Source organism: Zeus faber (assembly GCF_960531495.2).
Source record: "Zeus faber genome assembly, chromosome: 12".
Taxonomy (NCBI): Eukaryota; Metazoa; Chordata; class Actinopteri; order Zeiformes; family Zeidae; genus Zeus; species Zeus faber.
Window position 1 is genome coordinate 19,587,963 of NC_137196.1, and position 15,664 is coordinate 19,603,626.

Genomic DNA, 15,664 nt, shown 5'->3' on the forward strand with positions numbered 1-15,664 from the left:
GCGAAAACGACAGCAGTTCCTGACTATTACGCTGTGGCAAGATCGTCTTTATGCGCGTAAAGATTGTGTCTTATTTAAGGATCACAAAATACATTTGATAATCCTCTCCCAAAAGCCCTGTCTCCAAACATATTCTCATCTCCACTGCGTCCCTTCTAATTAAATTACCTATGCACAAACATGTTATAAAAGGATTATCCATTACCTGTGAGTTCTTCCACCGAGCCAAAATCACATGAGGTGCATTAGCACAAAAGACTGTACGGCAAGGCCAGGAAATGGGAGAAAAACAGGCTGACCAACATGCGGAGACAGGACGCTGAGTGGGTCCAAGTTGAGCTGCCAAACCACCAGATAAAGAGCTGTCTGACGTGTAGCCTTTGAAATAATCCACTTCTAAGTGCACCATTTGAAACTATTAACATCCAGCTCGGAAAAAGGTGAAGTTCTCACAGGAAATGGACCGAAGGGCTGCGAAGGTGGAAGATAGTCTGGACACTCTGTGAGCTTCTGAGACCTCCTCACGTGCCGCTCATTCAAACCCCCCCGAGCAAGTGCCGCGGATGGTTTCTAGCAGATTCAAGAGAGAGCGAGGGGTTCATCCCTGCTTTTGTTCGGAGACTGCGTAACGACGCGAAGACACAACACGCATTTTCTAAAAGGGGGGTGACCTGCAATACTGGAAACAGGTGAGGTTGCCTAAATCATTCCCGTCACTTCACATTTGAAACGCTCCGCACAGCAAGTCAAAACCAGTCTTTGCAAGCCGCCTTTGCTGTCAGACTTTCCCACCACTGCTCGTGCCAGTTGGTGCACTGTTCGTTTCTCTGATGAAAATAAAGGGTCAGGATTACAATCACAGCAACAGATGTGTTTGATGTGGAAAACATATTTTTTCATCGTCATTTATATTCTGTGTATTTCGTTGGTAATCCGTGCGGCGTTTCTGTAATCTCTCCGGTCATAATGTCCAGTGAAAGTAATTCCCCCTAAGCACATTATTAAATAGGTGCTGGGCGATGAAACAATAACTATCGCCATATTTGTAACCTCGATGTCGAATTAAAATAGACTCGAGTATTTAGATTTAAAAAAATCTGTTCATTTCCAGGTTCGGCAAGTTGCAACGGAAAGCCAATCAGTTCGGATGAACTAAAGCTAACCTTTCACCCCTAGCCAATCACGTTTGTCGATACAGAAATAAGCCCCGCCCCCAGGTGGCGCTCGTAAACCAACATGGAGCGGAGCGGAGACAGAGCAGCAGTGTCCAGAGATGCAGAAAGATGATGTATCACTGTCAACAGGGCCACAGACATCCATCGTCAACGTTTTTTTGTTTTATATTTAAGTTCCACCCAAAGCAGACGGTAAATATCCAATGTGTCGTAAAATATGTAGACATGACGTCCCGATGAATATTCATAAAAAACATATTATAAATCTACATATGCCTGCATGATTTCATTCTTTATATAACCTGCCTATCAATTGTTTTTTGAAGCCCATTAAACGCAGATAATATTTGACCAGAATCTCACATCGAAATCTTCCCGGACACGTGGACCGGCACCAATTTTTTGGAAACCCTGAATTTGTGTTTGTCCAATTATGAAGTAGACACCTCCTCGCATGTGAAACATGAGCAGGTTTCTGAGGTGCAAAGGAAAGTGACTGGTTATCTCTACAACAACAGCTCATTTCAAACTGGGGTTAATTGCCTCTTTCTGACTGAGAGCTTTAAGTTAATATGAGCAATTTTGAATGATTCAAATTGTCTTTTCACCATATTCCCAATCTACTCTGCCCGTTAACTGGCATACGTTACAGGTTAGAGCAGAGAGTCTGAAAGGAGAGGAAAAAAAACTGCAAATACTGGCACGAAAGGGCTGGTGAGATTATTGGGAGGAAAGGAAAAAGGTAAACAAAGCAATGTGCTTTCTTAATACCTAAATACCCCAAAGAGCTTAGGCGGACTATTTCAGAGAGTGGAGAGAAGAGTTTACTCTGTTTAGATCGCAGATTAAAAGGAACAGGGGCAATTTCTATTTTCGTGACAGCAGCTACTACCTCAAGTCAAGGATAAGGGCTCATATCTATATATATAGGCCCACGCTTCCTGACAATGAAAGATAAAGGTGGGGAAATTGCTTATCCCCGTGCTTGACACACCAAGAACAATGGGCTACTTCCCTCACTCCACAACTTTGCTGTCATAAATTTTGTCCTTGCTTCTCTTTTTGTTTTAACAAATACGCCGCCCGAATAAACCTGACCGGACGACGCAGGGAGGCGTGAGGGAGCGGGAAGGGCCTACGGGTGTGGGGGTGTTATACCTACACCGGCAAACACCTAACCGTTTGCTGCATCGTGTGCTATAAATCAGTGCCTTGGTCAACCTGGCCAAAGGAATTTTCAAAGCCATTTGCTGGAGATAATGCCAGCTATTTCCCCCAGCCCCAGGGATGGGGGAGTGAGCCTCATGAATCACGGCCCTCTTAGAGGAGCCGCTGCACGAATTTCACCTTGCTGCGTCCACAGGGTCCTGTTGACTCTTCCTGGTGGGCCAAAACAGAAGGAGGTACAGGAGTGTTTGTACTGCGGCCAACGAGTTCTCAAACAAGTTCAAAGAGATAGAAGGCTGCATGTTTTCAAAGGGAAAAAAAATATATATATATATTATTTTCAAAGAAAGATTTTTTAGGTTTAAGAAAGCCCCGATTACATCAATTATTGGAGCAGCACATTCTTTAGGAAGATCCGCATAAAAATTTGAGAACATGTTCATGGAACAGTTGGTAAAAGTCAGAAACAACAGGTTTTTAATCTGGAGACGATCATAAAACAGAGATAAAAATTGCAGATAGGTGCCGTGTGTAGCTCAGAACGCCAGCAACCTCGGCAAGATAAGCTGAACAGTTCCCACTGGAAGCAGCCACGCTAAAAAAGTACACACTCATAATCATTTCAGGCACCTGGACTGATAAGTGTCCACTGGTTTGTCAGTAACATATGTAATTTTATGTTATCTTTTCAACTGCTGGAAAAGATTTCAAGCAGCTTCAAGATGGCCGTATGGATTTAGACCTGTATTATAAGCATTTACCATTATGTGATGCCCTATTACCATACTGGTCTTGACTTGTGGTCTATATTCTAAATGAACCATATAGATTTAACAAATACTATGAAAAAATTATATAGATTAATCCATTATGAAAATATTCATTGTTTGTATGCCTGTGAACTTTATTTGAAGCCCAGAGTGGAAGGATGAATAATTTGGCATATCTAAAATAGGGTGGATTTGTTTGGCTATTTGAAAATATCGACTGGGAGTACTTATGATAACAGGTTTCATATTGAATGTAACTGGGAACACATTATCCATTACAGTTGCATAGCAATGGAAAAGGAGTTTTATCCCCAGCTGAAATGGAAATCAAGCTTTGTTTTTTTTTTTCCCCAGGCTGCATGTATATTCAATATACAATACTTAAAATATTAACCTCATTATAGCAGTTTGTCTGCCTGAAACCACAATGGGAACCTCCGATTATTTTATCTATTATTATTATTTCCTCACTGCAAAAGGGAAAATTCCATAAAATGTGTAGCTTCAATGCTTAACCTTGAAAAGTACTTACTGTGAGTTTGATGAATGCTAAGTACAGTACAAGGTCATTTGTATTATCCTGTCCTACAGTCCTATACATATATATAATATAGGGTGAAACAAATTATCATCAAGGTCACCATACTGCCATTCCAGTAAACCCATTTAGAAAGCCCTTTCACTTTCCCATTTCTCTTACTTAATGAGATATTGAGTGTCGTATAAAGTACATTGTTAGATAGTGTATTAAAGCCTGTAGTAAAGCAGTATTGAAGCAGTATTAACGAGATAGACAGTTGACTTAATTTACTTTTGAGAGTGCGTTCACATAAATTATCACAAATGATTAAATGCTGTAGATCTTAACTAGAGAATGTTTCCTTGAAGCAACCTTATTTTGCAGAGAAAGAATGCCCAAAAATATAAATATTTAATATTATGAGAAAAAAAAAGTATTTTCTTTTATTCCCAGCATTACTCCTATTTGGCAACTGATTTAAACTAATTATCACTATCAAGTTTGGTCAAGATCTGGCCTCTTACCAAGTGTGTATGTAAACTACCAAATTTTATCACGCAAAAAATAAACTATAGGACAAGCAATAACAATTTATTGGCACCTTCAGCACAGGCCTCAATAATCACTAGACATTCACCAAAAACAAGACATTTTGGACAAATCAACATACGAATATTACAAAGTTATTTAGATCTACCTATTGAAAACATATAAAAAACACCACGCAATATATATTTTTTGTTTACCTTTTTCATAATTTACATTAACTAGTCATGTCTGGTTTTGCATCTAAACTAAGCTGTAGGAACTGTATGGTCTTGAGCCTTACTGGTCTCAAAATTGCGTTTGTGAATTATTGCCTTACATTGCTTGATGTGTTGGCCACAACCTAGCAGTAATGTAGAAAATACCAATAATTATAAAATTATAATTTATAAAATGCACTCTTGCAGAGTCCTGCCTTTATCCGCTGCTTGACTGTGAATTCCATAGTGACACCGGGACATGATGTCAAGATAAATGCTCTCTGATGGAATCAAGACCCTGTCAGGGAGACACAGGGAGTTCTGGGAGTCAGAGCCACAGTGGCCCTTTGCGAAGGAGGGCTGTCATCACCGCCCCTCTCCACCACCACTTCCTAAAAACCCATTCATCCGCCGCATCAGCGGGGAAAAGCAGACTGCGAGTGATGCGCTTTCCTGCCAATCCTGTGCCGTGCTTCCGTGCACACAGCTAGTGGCGATGAGTACCAACTGTGTCCATACCTCCACCGGCCCCCATCACCGCATAGTTACTTACTAGTCTTGTTTAATTCCATAGCAAGCAGAGTTTCCGTGAGAAAAAATTGCTGCCGGTCAACGTGGTCTGGAAGATTTCAAGTTGCCGGACAAATGGGAGCGATTCCGGTCAAATATTATCTGTGTTTATTGAGCTTGAAAACAATTGATTAGCAGTCTACATAGAGAATGACATCATCAAGGCATGAAGCCGTTATTACAGCCATTTTAAAAATAAATAAATACAACTTACGAATATTACTACTTGAAATCAAATAATTTCCATTTGTGAACAAGTAACAAGTGCAGCTGCTTTATTTATCATTTCACAAAAATAACATTTTGATCAAATCAAAAACAGAATAAATATGGCAAGTAGGTCTGAGTAAATAATAAAGTTTGTGGTGTTCGTCAGGATGTCTCGTCGACATATTTTACAACTTAATGAATATTTACCGTCTGCTTTCGGTCGGAACTTAAATATCCCAAATAACTATGGATGTGTGTGTCCCAACCACACATCATGTTTCTGCTTCTCTTCTGGACGCTCCGCTCCGTGTCTACTGAGTAAGAGCAACCTGTTCACCAGGGAGGGGGCGGGGCTTAGTTCTATATCGACAAACGCGATTGGTCAGAGGTGAGGCTTTCAGATCAGCTTTAGAACGTCCAAACTGATTGGCTTCCCGTTGCAACTTGCCAAGCGCAGAATTGAACAGATCTGCAGACTTTTTTTTATCCAAATGATCCACCCAGCACTAATTCAAGTTGTGCCTGGAGAGAATTATTTTCACCGGACATTATGACCGAAGAGATTTACAAATGTCGGACTTCAACAGATTTTCCCGGTCCAAAACCGGCAATTACCAGACGACGGAAACAGTGATAGCAAGGTAACTTTGCTCTGCCATGACCAATTCGACCACAAAGCCTGTCTTAACTGCTCGCACAATTCTAATTTCTACTTCTCTGCAGTTTTAGGCTAGTCATTAAATTGCATTTATTGTTTTAATGTTCTCAAAATGAGCTGGTGTGGTTCCTTTAAAGTGTCTTTGATACAGACACCATGAGGCAACCCTAATGGCGAGCACTTTCCTGCACCTTAAAGTGCACATAAAAAGCCTTGTCCATACTGTCAATGTGTTTAGAGAACAGTATTTACGCCGGTGCTGGTAATGGCTTGTACATAGATCCCCCTGAGAGAGGCTGAAAGAGAGGGGGAAAAGAGGGAGGAAAGCTATGCCGCTGACGTCCCTGACATGCATGGAAACATGAAAGCTAAATGATGCAGGAGGCACCACACCTTCTGGAAGAAGAACTTCCGTCGGAATCACTTCTTGCTTGAAAAATTTGTTAATAACTTTGTTATTGCATCATCTGCAACACCACATTATGTCTGCTTTTTGAGTACAACAAGATATGGGAAAGGACATGGTTTGCTAGTACTATCTGCACAGCAGTCTTCTCACCGGTCGGGTCCTATTCCACGCAGGGGGCTACATCGTCTGCGGTGGATCACCGCTTATTGAACTCTCGTTTTACGAGATAAACTACATCCATTTGTCTCGGCCTCTTCCTTTCGAAATGTATGACGATCCGGCGACATCAAGTCTGCCCCAACAAGACGCTGTACTGTTTGACCTTCATACAACGCTGTGCATCAATTTGGGGACAGCCTGTGTGTGTGTGTGTGCGCGCGTGTTCTAATTAGAGGAGGCCCAGAATAGAATGGGTAGACAAAGACAAGCGAAACAAATGACACCGACCAGTGAGCCATTTCTCCATTTGTCCGCGTCCCATGTTTGTCTGAAATGAAAGACCGTGTCGTCCAGCTCCTTTGTGCTGACCAGGCAGATACGCAGCCAAGGCAGGGAGCCAAGGCAGGGAGACACGCGTGTTGACACCTTCCTGTCGCTCCCACGATGGGTATGATCGATAGGTTTCATTGTGCCAAGTTGCTAACAAGAGTGGCGTGGAGACGTTACTTTTAGCACATTTTCCACACTTACTTTCAAAATAGGAGTCTTATATTTTCCAGTCAGAAACAATTACAGTGCAAAAAAATGTCAAAGCATAAACAATTTTCAAAGGTCTGTTGCCTTTGTCTGTTAGTTTACTTAAATAAATTCCAAACAATTAGCTATTTGCCCATGGTTAGATAATTAAAGATCGTTAAACATATCTTATCTTCAGGGTTGTTAAGATATCAATTTCTGCAATGAAGGCTGCCCAAAAATTAGGGTCTGTGTGGTTGCTGGTGAAAATCTTTGAATTAGCCGTGATAGAGCATTGCCATCTGGGACCATCTGAGATGGCAAGAGAGCAGATGAATACTTTTTAGGAGTTTTTACATCTCACTCTAGATTTTGTTGTGCATACTAATGCGCAGCTGACAGAACACTGTATAGTTTTAAAGAGTATCAAAGGGAAAGTTAATCCACAACCTACCCTCAAACACCAACGAGAAAAGTGGTAATTTTTGAATTATCTGAATTTGCTTAAATATACCAGTTCATGTCACGTGTATATATATATATATATATATATATATACACACACACACACACACACACACACACACACACACACACACACACACACACACACATACATACATACATATATATATATATATATATATATATATATATATATATATATATATATATATATATAATAAAAAAATTAAAAAATAAAATTGCCAGTAGAAACAGCCATTGATCACTCAGTTAACAGATCACTGATCACTACCACGAAACAGTTCTCTATACAAGCGCTCCCTCTGGAAGCCGTCATAGGTTGATGTTTCTAATGGCAAATTCAGTTTGGAAATACTGTCTCAGACAACATTTATTTAAATACTCTTTTCCAATTTTTCTTTATTTAATTTTAAATAACACTTTAAAGAGCTGCAATTAGTCATAATAGAGCCGTACGCGGCTGGCGAACCGCAGGTATATCACTGTATCACTGCTTTAGATTGTGTAACTAATGTGTAATTACATTGCGATGTCGGTTTGAATTTGATTAATCGCTCGGCCCTAGTACCCACAGGTGTCTAAAAGTTGAATTACACTCAACATATAGAAATTAAATCCTGGAACAAAGTCCATTGTCCTTTTTCAGTTAAACGTCTTTTGTCAAAACTTTCTTAAGCCATCACTTCAGGAGCGTAGAAACCATTCCTGGGGATGGTTCCGGGACAACATAGAATTACTAAACTAAGCTTTGTTTGCAAGGTCACAGATCTCAGCAACCCTCTGAACTACCAGGAATAGAGGAGGAGGAATAAAGCATCCCGGCAGCTTAATGGATGGTCCCTATTTTTAGCTCCCTCCCAATGAATTACCTATACAAGTCATCTCTCCTTGAGAAGGTTTCCAAAAGTCTATTTCACAGGTGGTACATGATGGAACACTTCTGGATTAACTTTCCTGGCAGAGCTGGCAGGTCTGGCTACAACATTAACAGCTCTTCCTTCAAACAGATTGGCAGAACGTTTAAACCAGGGACTGATGGGTTTAGCCATCGGAGATGGATTGTGTTACTTTGTAATTTCTTTTTTTTTTTTTTATGCTCAAAAGGTCTGCAATTACTAAACCTAAATGTATTAAGTCCTTTTGTCAGACCACTCGCCAGACAGATGAGTTTAACCTCACAAATTAACTTTCAGTGTCATCAACTTGACTATAGCGACAAAAATCTACAAGTGATAAAAAATAAAAAATAAGAGTCAAGACAAACAGCTAAAAATAGGCCCTTGGGAGTGGCTCAGGCCCTGCATCTGTTCCCACTTTACTCAATGCAGGGATGCCCAGTAAAACATCAGTGTAAATGGTTTATAATGCCACCAGTGGACTCTGAAATGGGAGACCTGGTTTCAATCAGCACTCAAATTGCTCCTACATTACCCTCGCCGACAAGGGTACTAAATCACCCCTTACCCACATGCTGCTGACGTTTAGAAACAGGCATTGTTAAAAACCCACCATGCATGCTACCGAGAGCAGCCTGCCTCTATGGGAGGATGGGATACAGAGCAGGTCAATAGCTTTTGCCCACGGCATCCTTCTAGACAACCAAGTGAGACGTATCCTCCTCAGGCTCGAATGGAAAAGCAACTCACCCAGATTTTTACTGACTTGCAAGTATCTTTGCATGCTTTATATTTCATGAATCTGAGGAATGAAACCCACAGTATCAAAATCCATCAGCAACCTTTGATGTAAACTTTGGTAAAAAGTCAGGGGGGGGGTTTTATCACCAGTGCCCAAGTGCCGCCACAGCCAGTTGAAACCAGTTTGCTTGGTTAAAAAAGAGCTTTGGGTTTCTCTGTGCCAACGCCCTGACAGTGGGGCAGTGAGGCGTCCTGGAGCACTTATAATCCCCTATAAACCCCCAAAACGTTGATCCCGCCCACCACAGACCAACACACTATGAGCAAAACCTCTCATTAGAACTCCTGGTCCCTGAAATTACCCAGATTTCGCCCATATGGAAAGCATGAGAAAGCGTCAGCTGGGAGAGGTTTTGTGCCGAGTGGTTTTTCAGTGTGTGGCCGCACAGGGCTGAATCTCTTTAACAGCGCCAATCAGCATGAACCCTGCCAGGCTCCACCAGAAATCGAGGAAGCTGGAGCGCATGCTGTGGTGACCGGCCCCAGCCGAGACCAGATAGGAAATACCCTTGACATAAGTGCATACAAGCACATGCACGTTCATACAGGTCAAGGGCTGTGTACTGTGTACTGTTCAAATACAATAGATCTAACATTTAAACTCCCTTCAGAAAATACGCCCTCAGCTTTATGTTTGAGCTTATGTTAAACAATAGTTAAACCTAGTGACACTTGAGGTGGATTTAACATGATAGTTTGTTAATTACGGGCATTTAGATTGGCTCTTTTTTATGTAGCATAGACAGTCCATGTGTGGGAAGAGATGGCGCCGCCACTATATTTCCTCACGGCAGCTGCATCAAAGAAATCGCAATAGGAATACTGGATAAACCGCTGACCCTCCTGGCAAGTGAGAAAATAAGCAAGCAAGGTGGAGATTCACTGTGGGACACCCAGAGTCCCCCATGGGACTTTTGAGGATTTAGTCATAATTAATTCCCCTCCAAGTCCTTTCTGTTTCAAAATTTGTTTTAAGTATGAAATAGGGAAGTCAAATTTTCTTGCACATGAATGCAAAAAAAGTATATATATATATATATATAAATTGTTGCAAATTTCACAGACAAAGTCAAGTCGTGATTATTCAATGGTTAAAGTGGGTGAGAAAACCCACCCTTGCACATTAATGCAAAAAAAGTATATATATATATATATATAAATTGTTGCAAATTTCACAGACAAAGTCAAGTCGTGATTATTCAATGGTTAAAGTGGGTGAGAAAACCCACCCATGACAAAAATACAGAAGTGGAAAAAAAGCAAAAGAGGTTCCCCGCGGCAGTAACCTGCCGCCTCACGATCAGCAACAGCAACAAACTGGCTCGACAAAGTGAGGAAAGCGTGCCATTTCGGGACAGAAAGCACAAACACCCATTAGTTGATCAAATATGCAGACCAGAATGCACAACATGTAGGCCTCGTCAACTGCCATAGTATTGTTGCACCGGTCCAAAAAACTAGCGGGAAGTCACCTACCACCCCTCCAATCATAAGATGTCTCTAATAAGCACCGGGCACTGTCTACTGTTTCAACAAATGTAATAAGTAAACCCTCCCCTCGTGACATCTGGAAACAGTACCAGCCACAGTGCTGTGGAATACAGTGAGAACTTGTGAGAACCTTATAACGGTAGGGAAACACAATCAATGTATGTATTAACTGCTTTAAATATACTGTATATATTGAAGAATGGACCTGATGTTTATGTCATTGAACTATATGGAATTCATATGAATTTCAGGTGTGAGCTCTAGCTAATGCTGTTGTCCTCTAAATGAAGCAACCCAACGACTACCACCCTGATATGTCAATGATCAACGTCATTAAATCAGACAACAAAATTGTGCAACAAAATATAAAGTCCAAACGATACCTTCATGACCATTTGATATAATTCAATGTGCTAACAATAATATAGAACTATCACCCCGGCCCATATATATATATATATATATATATATATATATATATATATATATATATATATTTATATATCTTTCAGGACAGCATATCCTATCACCCTATATCTGGTACAAGAACAGAGCCTGTCGCTTTATTTTCCAGTTAGTAGAAGTTGAAGGTTAGAAACCCAAACATGAGGCAGGGTCCAAGATTCAATTGCACAGAGCCTCTGATGCAATTCCAAGAAACTAACCCACACTCTATCATCCCATTACAGTTTGGCTCTCGGTTAGGGTCCCTCATATCACTATGCCTACCGGCTATAATCTGTATCCCGCATTGATAGGGGGTGGCTGCGAGGCCACTTTACAGTGTCACTCAACAACACCCTGCAGAACCCTCCGCAGTCCTTTCTTTAAATAAGTCAAAGCCAAAAAAGTGCAGCCGACTTGATGGGAGGCAGAGAGCTTTTTGTGGCGGCTGGATCCACCCAGAAAGGAAAACAGCCTCCGCATGTCATATCTGTTCAAGACTGGTGGGAAGATTTATGGTCTCTGCAGGGTACTGGGGAGAGCGTATGACAAGGTTAATATCAAATGACTGATGACAATTATGTATTTGCCTCAATGATTTGGCAAAAATGATGTTTAAAAAAAAAAAAACGTGATAACAAACGTGTCCGGTCCGACAGCGACTTCGGATGTTAAAGTGCCACCAAAAAAAAAATATATAAAAAATGACAACACGGCGCTTCCTGGTGTTGACCTCGCAATTAACGGCACAACCGCCGGTTATTAACGCTAATTGCGCGTGCGCGCGCCCATTTGCACGCGTACGCGGGTGCACGCCCGCTCATGCACACGCACGCACTTGCGGAGAGGTTTGGGAAGGATGGAGAGAACGAGAAGGAAAGATGAGGAGGACGACGATGAAGATGATGGTAACAAATGATGCTGATGATGATGACGACGACGAGGAGCCGATAAGTCACCTGAGCTGCATCACGAATAGCCCGTGTACATGTGAAATATCATCTGTGAAGTACCATCTGTATTCATGCAGATATGCTGGTGGATGAAACGGGTCCTTATTAAATCCTAACTGCGCGACATCCATAGAGTTCACCCACTGTTTTGGCCGTGCTTCGCTTCGCGGCTTCGTTTTGTCCTTGTCACCGATTAACATTAGCATTATTTGTTAGTGTGTAGTATATATATATATATATATATATATATATATATATATATATATATATATATATATATATATATATATATATATATATACACACACACACACACACACTGCACGATAACAAATAATGCTGCTAATGTTATATATATACACACACACACACATACACACACTACATGCTAACAAATAATGCTAATGTTATATATATATATATATACAAACATATATATATATATATACATATATACTTATATATATGTGTGTGTGTGTGTGTGTGTTTCGCGCAGCTCCTTGTACTATTTGGTTTAAAAAAAAAAATCCAACTTATCAGGGCGCAGAACAGCAACAAAGTGCATGCGTGGCTGCCGTCTGACCAGCAGACCCCCACCCCTCAGCCCACGGTAAACGCTCCAACTCGGCGTCACGCAAACAGCACCCCCACCCCCACCCCCACCCCCACACACACACACACAGGCACGCACGCACGCACACACACACACACACTATCCGGACCAAAACACCTCCGAAGCCATACCCGCCACCTCGGACCACATGAGCCGGTACCTCCCGACAACTCCGCGGGCTCCGGACCCCGACGTGTGTTGGCGCGAGTTGGAGCGGGCTTGCACTTACTCCTTCGTCGCCGCCGCCAGCATTGCCGTCCTCCTCCTCCGCGGCTCGCACTTCGCTAAGTCCCGTCTTCGCTCCGCCAAAGCGCCAACAAAAAAAAACAAAAAAAACACGAAGAAAAAAACAACAACAAAATTCCACCTTCTTGTCTTTTTTTTTTTTTTTTCTGGAAGCGTGTAATTCAAATGTTGGAAGTTAAAGCCCGGTCCGGCGGAAAACAACAAATAGGAGTCCCGGACCCGGTCCCGGTCCCGGTGAGAGAGCGAGAGAGAGAGCGAGAGAGGGGGGGAGAGAGAGAGAGCGAGAGAGGGGGGGTAGAGAGAGAGAGAGAGAGCGAGGGGGGGAGAGAGAGAGAGAGAGAGCGAGAGAGCGAGAGAGGGGGGGTAGAGAGAGAGAGAGAGAGCGAGGGGGGGAGAGAGAGAGAGGGGGGGGGTAGAGAGCGAGAGAGAGAGCGAGAGAGGGGGGGTAGAGAGAGAGAGAGAGAGCGAGGGGGGGAGAGAGAGAGAGGGGGGGGGGGAAGCGCACGCGCTGCTTCCTCAGCCGGGCTCGCGCTCGGCACTACTCGTGGCAAGCTTCTGTGCCTCGCGCTACGGAGCTCGAGCGTGCACCGCGCACCGTGCGCCGCCGACGTCCCGTCCCGTCCCGTCCCGTCCCGTCCCGGTCCGTCCCGTCCCGTCCCGTCCCGGTCCGTTCCGTCCCGTCCCGTCCCGTCCCGGTCCGTCCCGTCCCGTCCCGTCCCGGTCCGTTCCGCCGGCCGCGCGTCAAGCCGCTAGTTCGGGGGTGACTTTAGTTCCGGGGCGGTCAGGCGCTTGACTTCGCTCACTCCGTCGCCGCGAAAGTCCCGCGAGTGGCCACCGGAGCGGCGACGAGCTGCGGAGTTCCGCGCGAGTTCCGCCGCCTCTCTCTGCCCGGGAGCCCGACGGTCACGCTTCTGTCGCGCACGCGCGCCGCCCGCGCCCGCGCCGTTACTCGGTCTCCCGAGGCGCCCGCGCGGGGCTTCGACGCGCGCCGTGTTCGTGCCGCCTCCCCGCTCGAACGCGGCGACGCCGTGGAAGTTTGGAGTGACCCGTGTTTTAATAAATAATAACAGCAAATCCTCCCAGAGTCGGAATCCGAGAAAGCAAAATCCCGCACGCTGGGATGTGAATGTGTATCAAATCAAATCGGATCCTTATGATGGAAAGGGGTTGAGAGACGCAGGTATAGAGCATTTCATGCACAAGGGGAATTCAAAGTGCTTCACACAAGGCGTGAAATACATGATATAAAAGCAGAGAAGAATAAAAGCCTCGACATTAAGAGTTAAAAAAAAAAAAAAAAAACGATATAATGACATCATCAAACCACAGAGATAAGAGCTTAAACTGCAGTTTAAAACGTGCCGAAACACTCAAATCTGGCACGACTCGGACCCACACCCACAAACCTGCTGCCGAAACGCACCGAGGCCCGTGACCGCTTTCGGGAGGGTGTGAGATTTTACGATATTGCAGCAACAGATCCTTTTGAATTATTAGCATTATAACTGGACGGCTTCCATTTTATATCGTAAAGCTCTTGTCGAGCTGGGCGATAGATATGTGAGAATGAATTAACAAGATGATCATAGGGAATTTTAAAGCGTATTTTCCATTTATAAATATTAAATACAGACTATTAAATTAACATTTGATAGGACTTCTTGTATAGCTGGGTAACATGGCCCAATTTATTATTAAGAGAGTTCTTGTAATTTTACACGCTATGCATCCGTATCACACTATGTGTTATGAAGTTAAAATCCCACAGTTGAGGTTGATCCTAATGGAGTGTACAGTACAGTCGGTTGTGTAGAGCCCAACATCAGACCCAATTTCAGGTGAAATGTTGGTGGCATCTTTTCGCAGTCATAATTGACACACCATCCTCCTATCACACAATGTGCCAACGTCTTCATTTGGTGATGATATGACGAGACATGATAAATGATGTCGTATTTAATCATTACCCAGACCTACGCTATTGACAGATTACCGATGACCACCGATGCTGCAGGTTTTGATTTTGCGCCTGAGGCACTTTGCTGTTCTGCAAACCCTGAACAAAAATCCCCAAAAATGACCTTTGAACTTGAATTGTCGTTGAACTTTTCATCGCCGTGCGACAACGTCCTCGTCTCGTGATGTTTCGACAGCGGAGAGACGATGAACGATGATATCATATTTTTATCCCCGCTACTGACCGCAAAACCGGTCAGCGCCGAGGCCGCAGGGTTGGGATTGTCGCGGCAGAAGCGGTGGCGGCGGAGGCGGCGACACGAGGCGGCGCCCGGCCGAACGTGTCTGGGCACTCAAGCGGCACACTCCCAACCCGCAGGGCACGGGTGGCGCGGACCCCTGTTATTGTGACCTGAACCGTCGGAGAGGGCTCCAAGCGGCCACCTGCCGGCCTCTTCACCCGAACATCCCCGGTCGTTAGCTCGGAGATGGGCCGGCCCCAACGCCGCCTTCCACCGCACCAGGCCCAGCCAATAAGCAGCACAATTGAATTTTCCTGGCTGGGGATGTTGCCTGTTACTGGACTATTACGCCATGTCCTGCATGTAGGTCTTGCATGTACTACAATGTGGGAGTTTTCTCTCGTAGTATTTACACTCGAAAACAGTCTCACAAAGCGCACGCACATCACACACGCACACACGCTGGACTGAAGGGGGAATCGTGTTCCCATTAACGTACTGTAAGACTCAAAATGAGAAATTAATTAAGGCTCATAAGTTCATACATTAAAATCTGTTAGGAAATTGATAGTTAATTATTCAGATATACTGTATACATCCAAAGCTAATAAGTGCCCTGTAAAACATTATAATAAT

General features: G+C 43.4%; 1 protein-coding gene across 2 annotated transcripts in view; it reads right to left on the minus strand.

Moving 5' to 3' along the window:
• Positions 1-12,984, minus strand: part of LOC307238227 (receptor-type tyrosine-protein phosphatase F) — a 199,450-nt gene extending 186,466 nt beyond the window's left edge. For both annotated transcript variants that reach the window (XM_080011136.1, XM_080011134.1), the window contains exon 1: positions 12,814-12,984. The gene's annotated coding sequence lies outside the window, so the exon portion shown is untranslated. The remainder of the gene's footprint in view (positions 1-12,813) is intronic.
• Between the last annotated feature and the right edge of the window lie 2,680 nt (positions 12,985-15,664).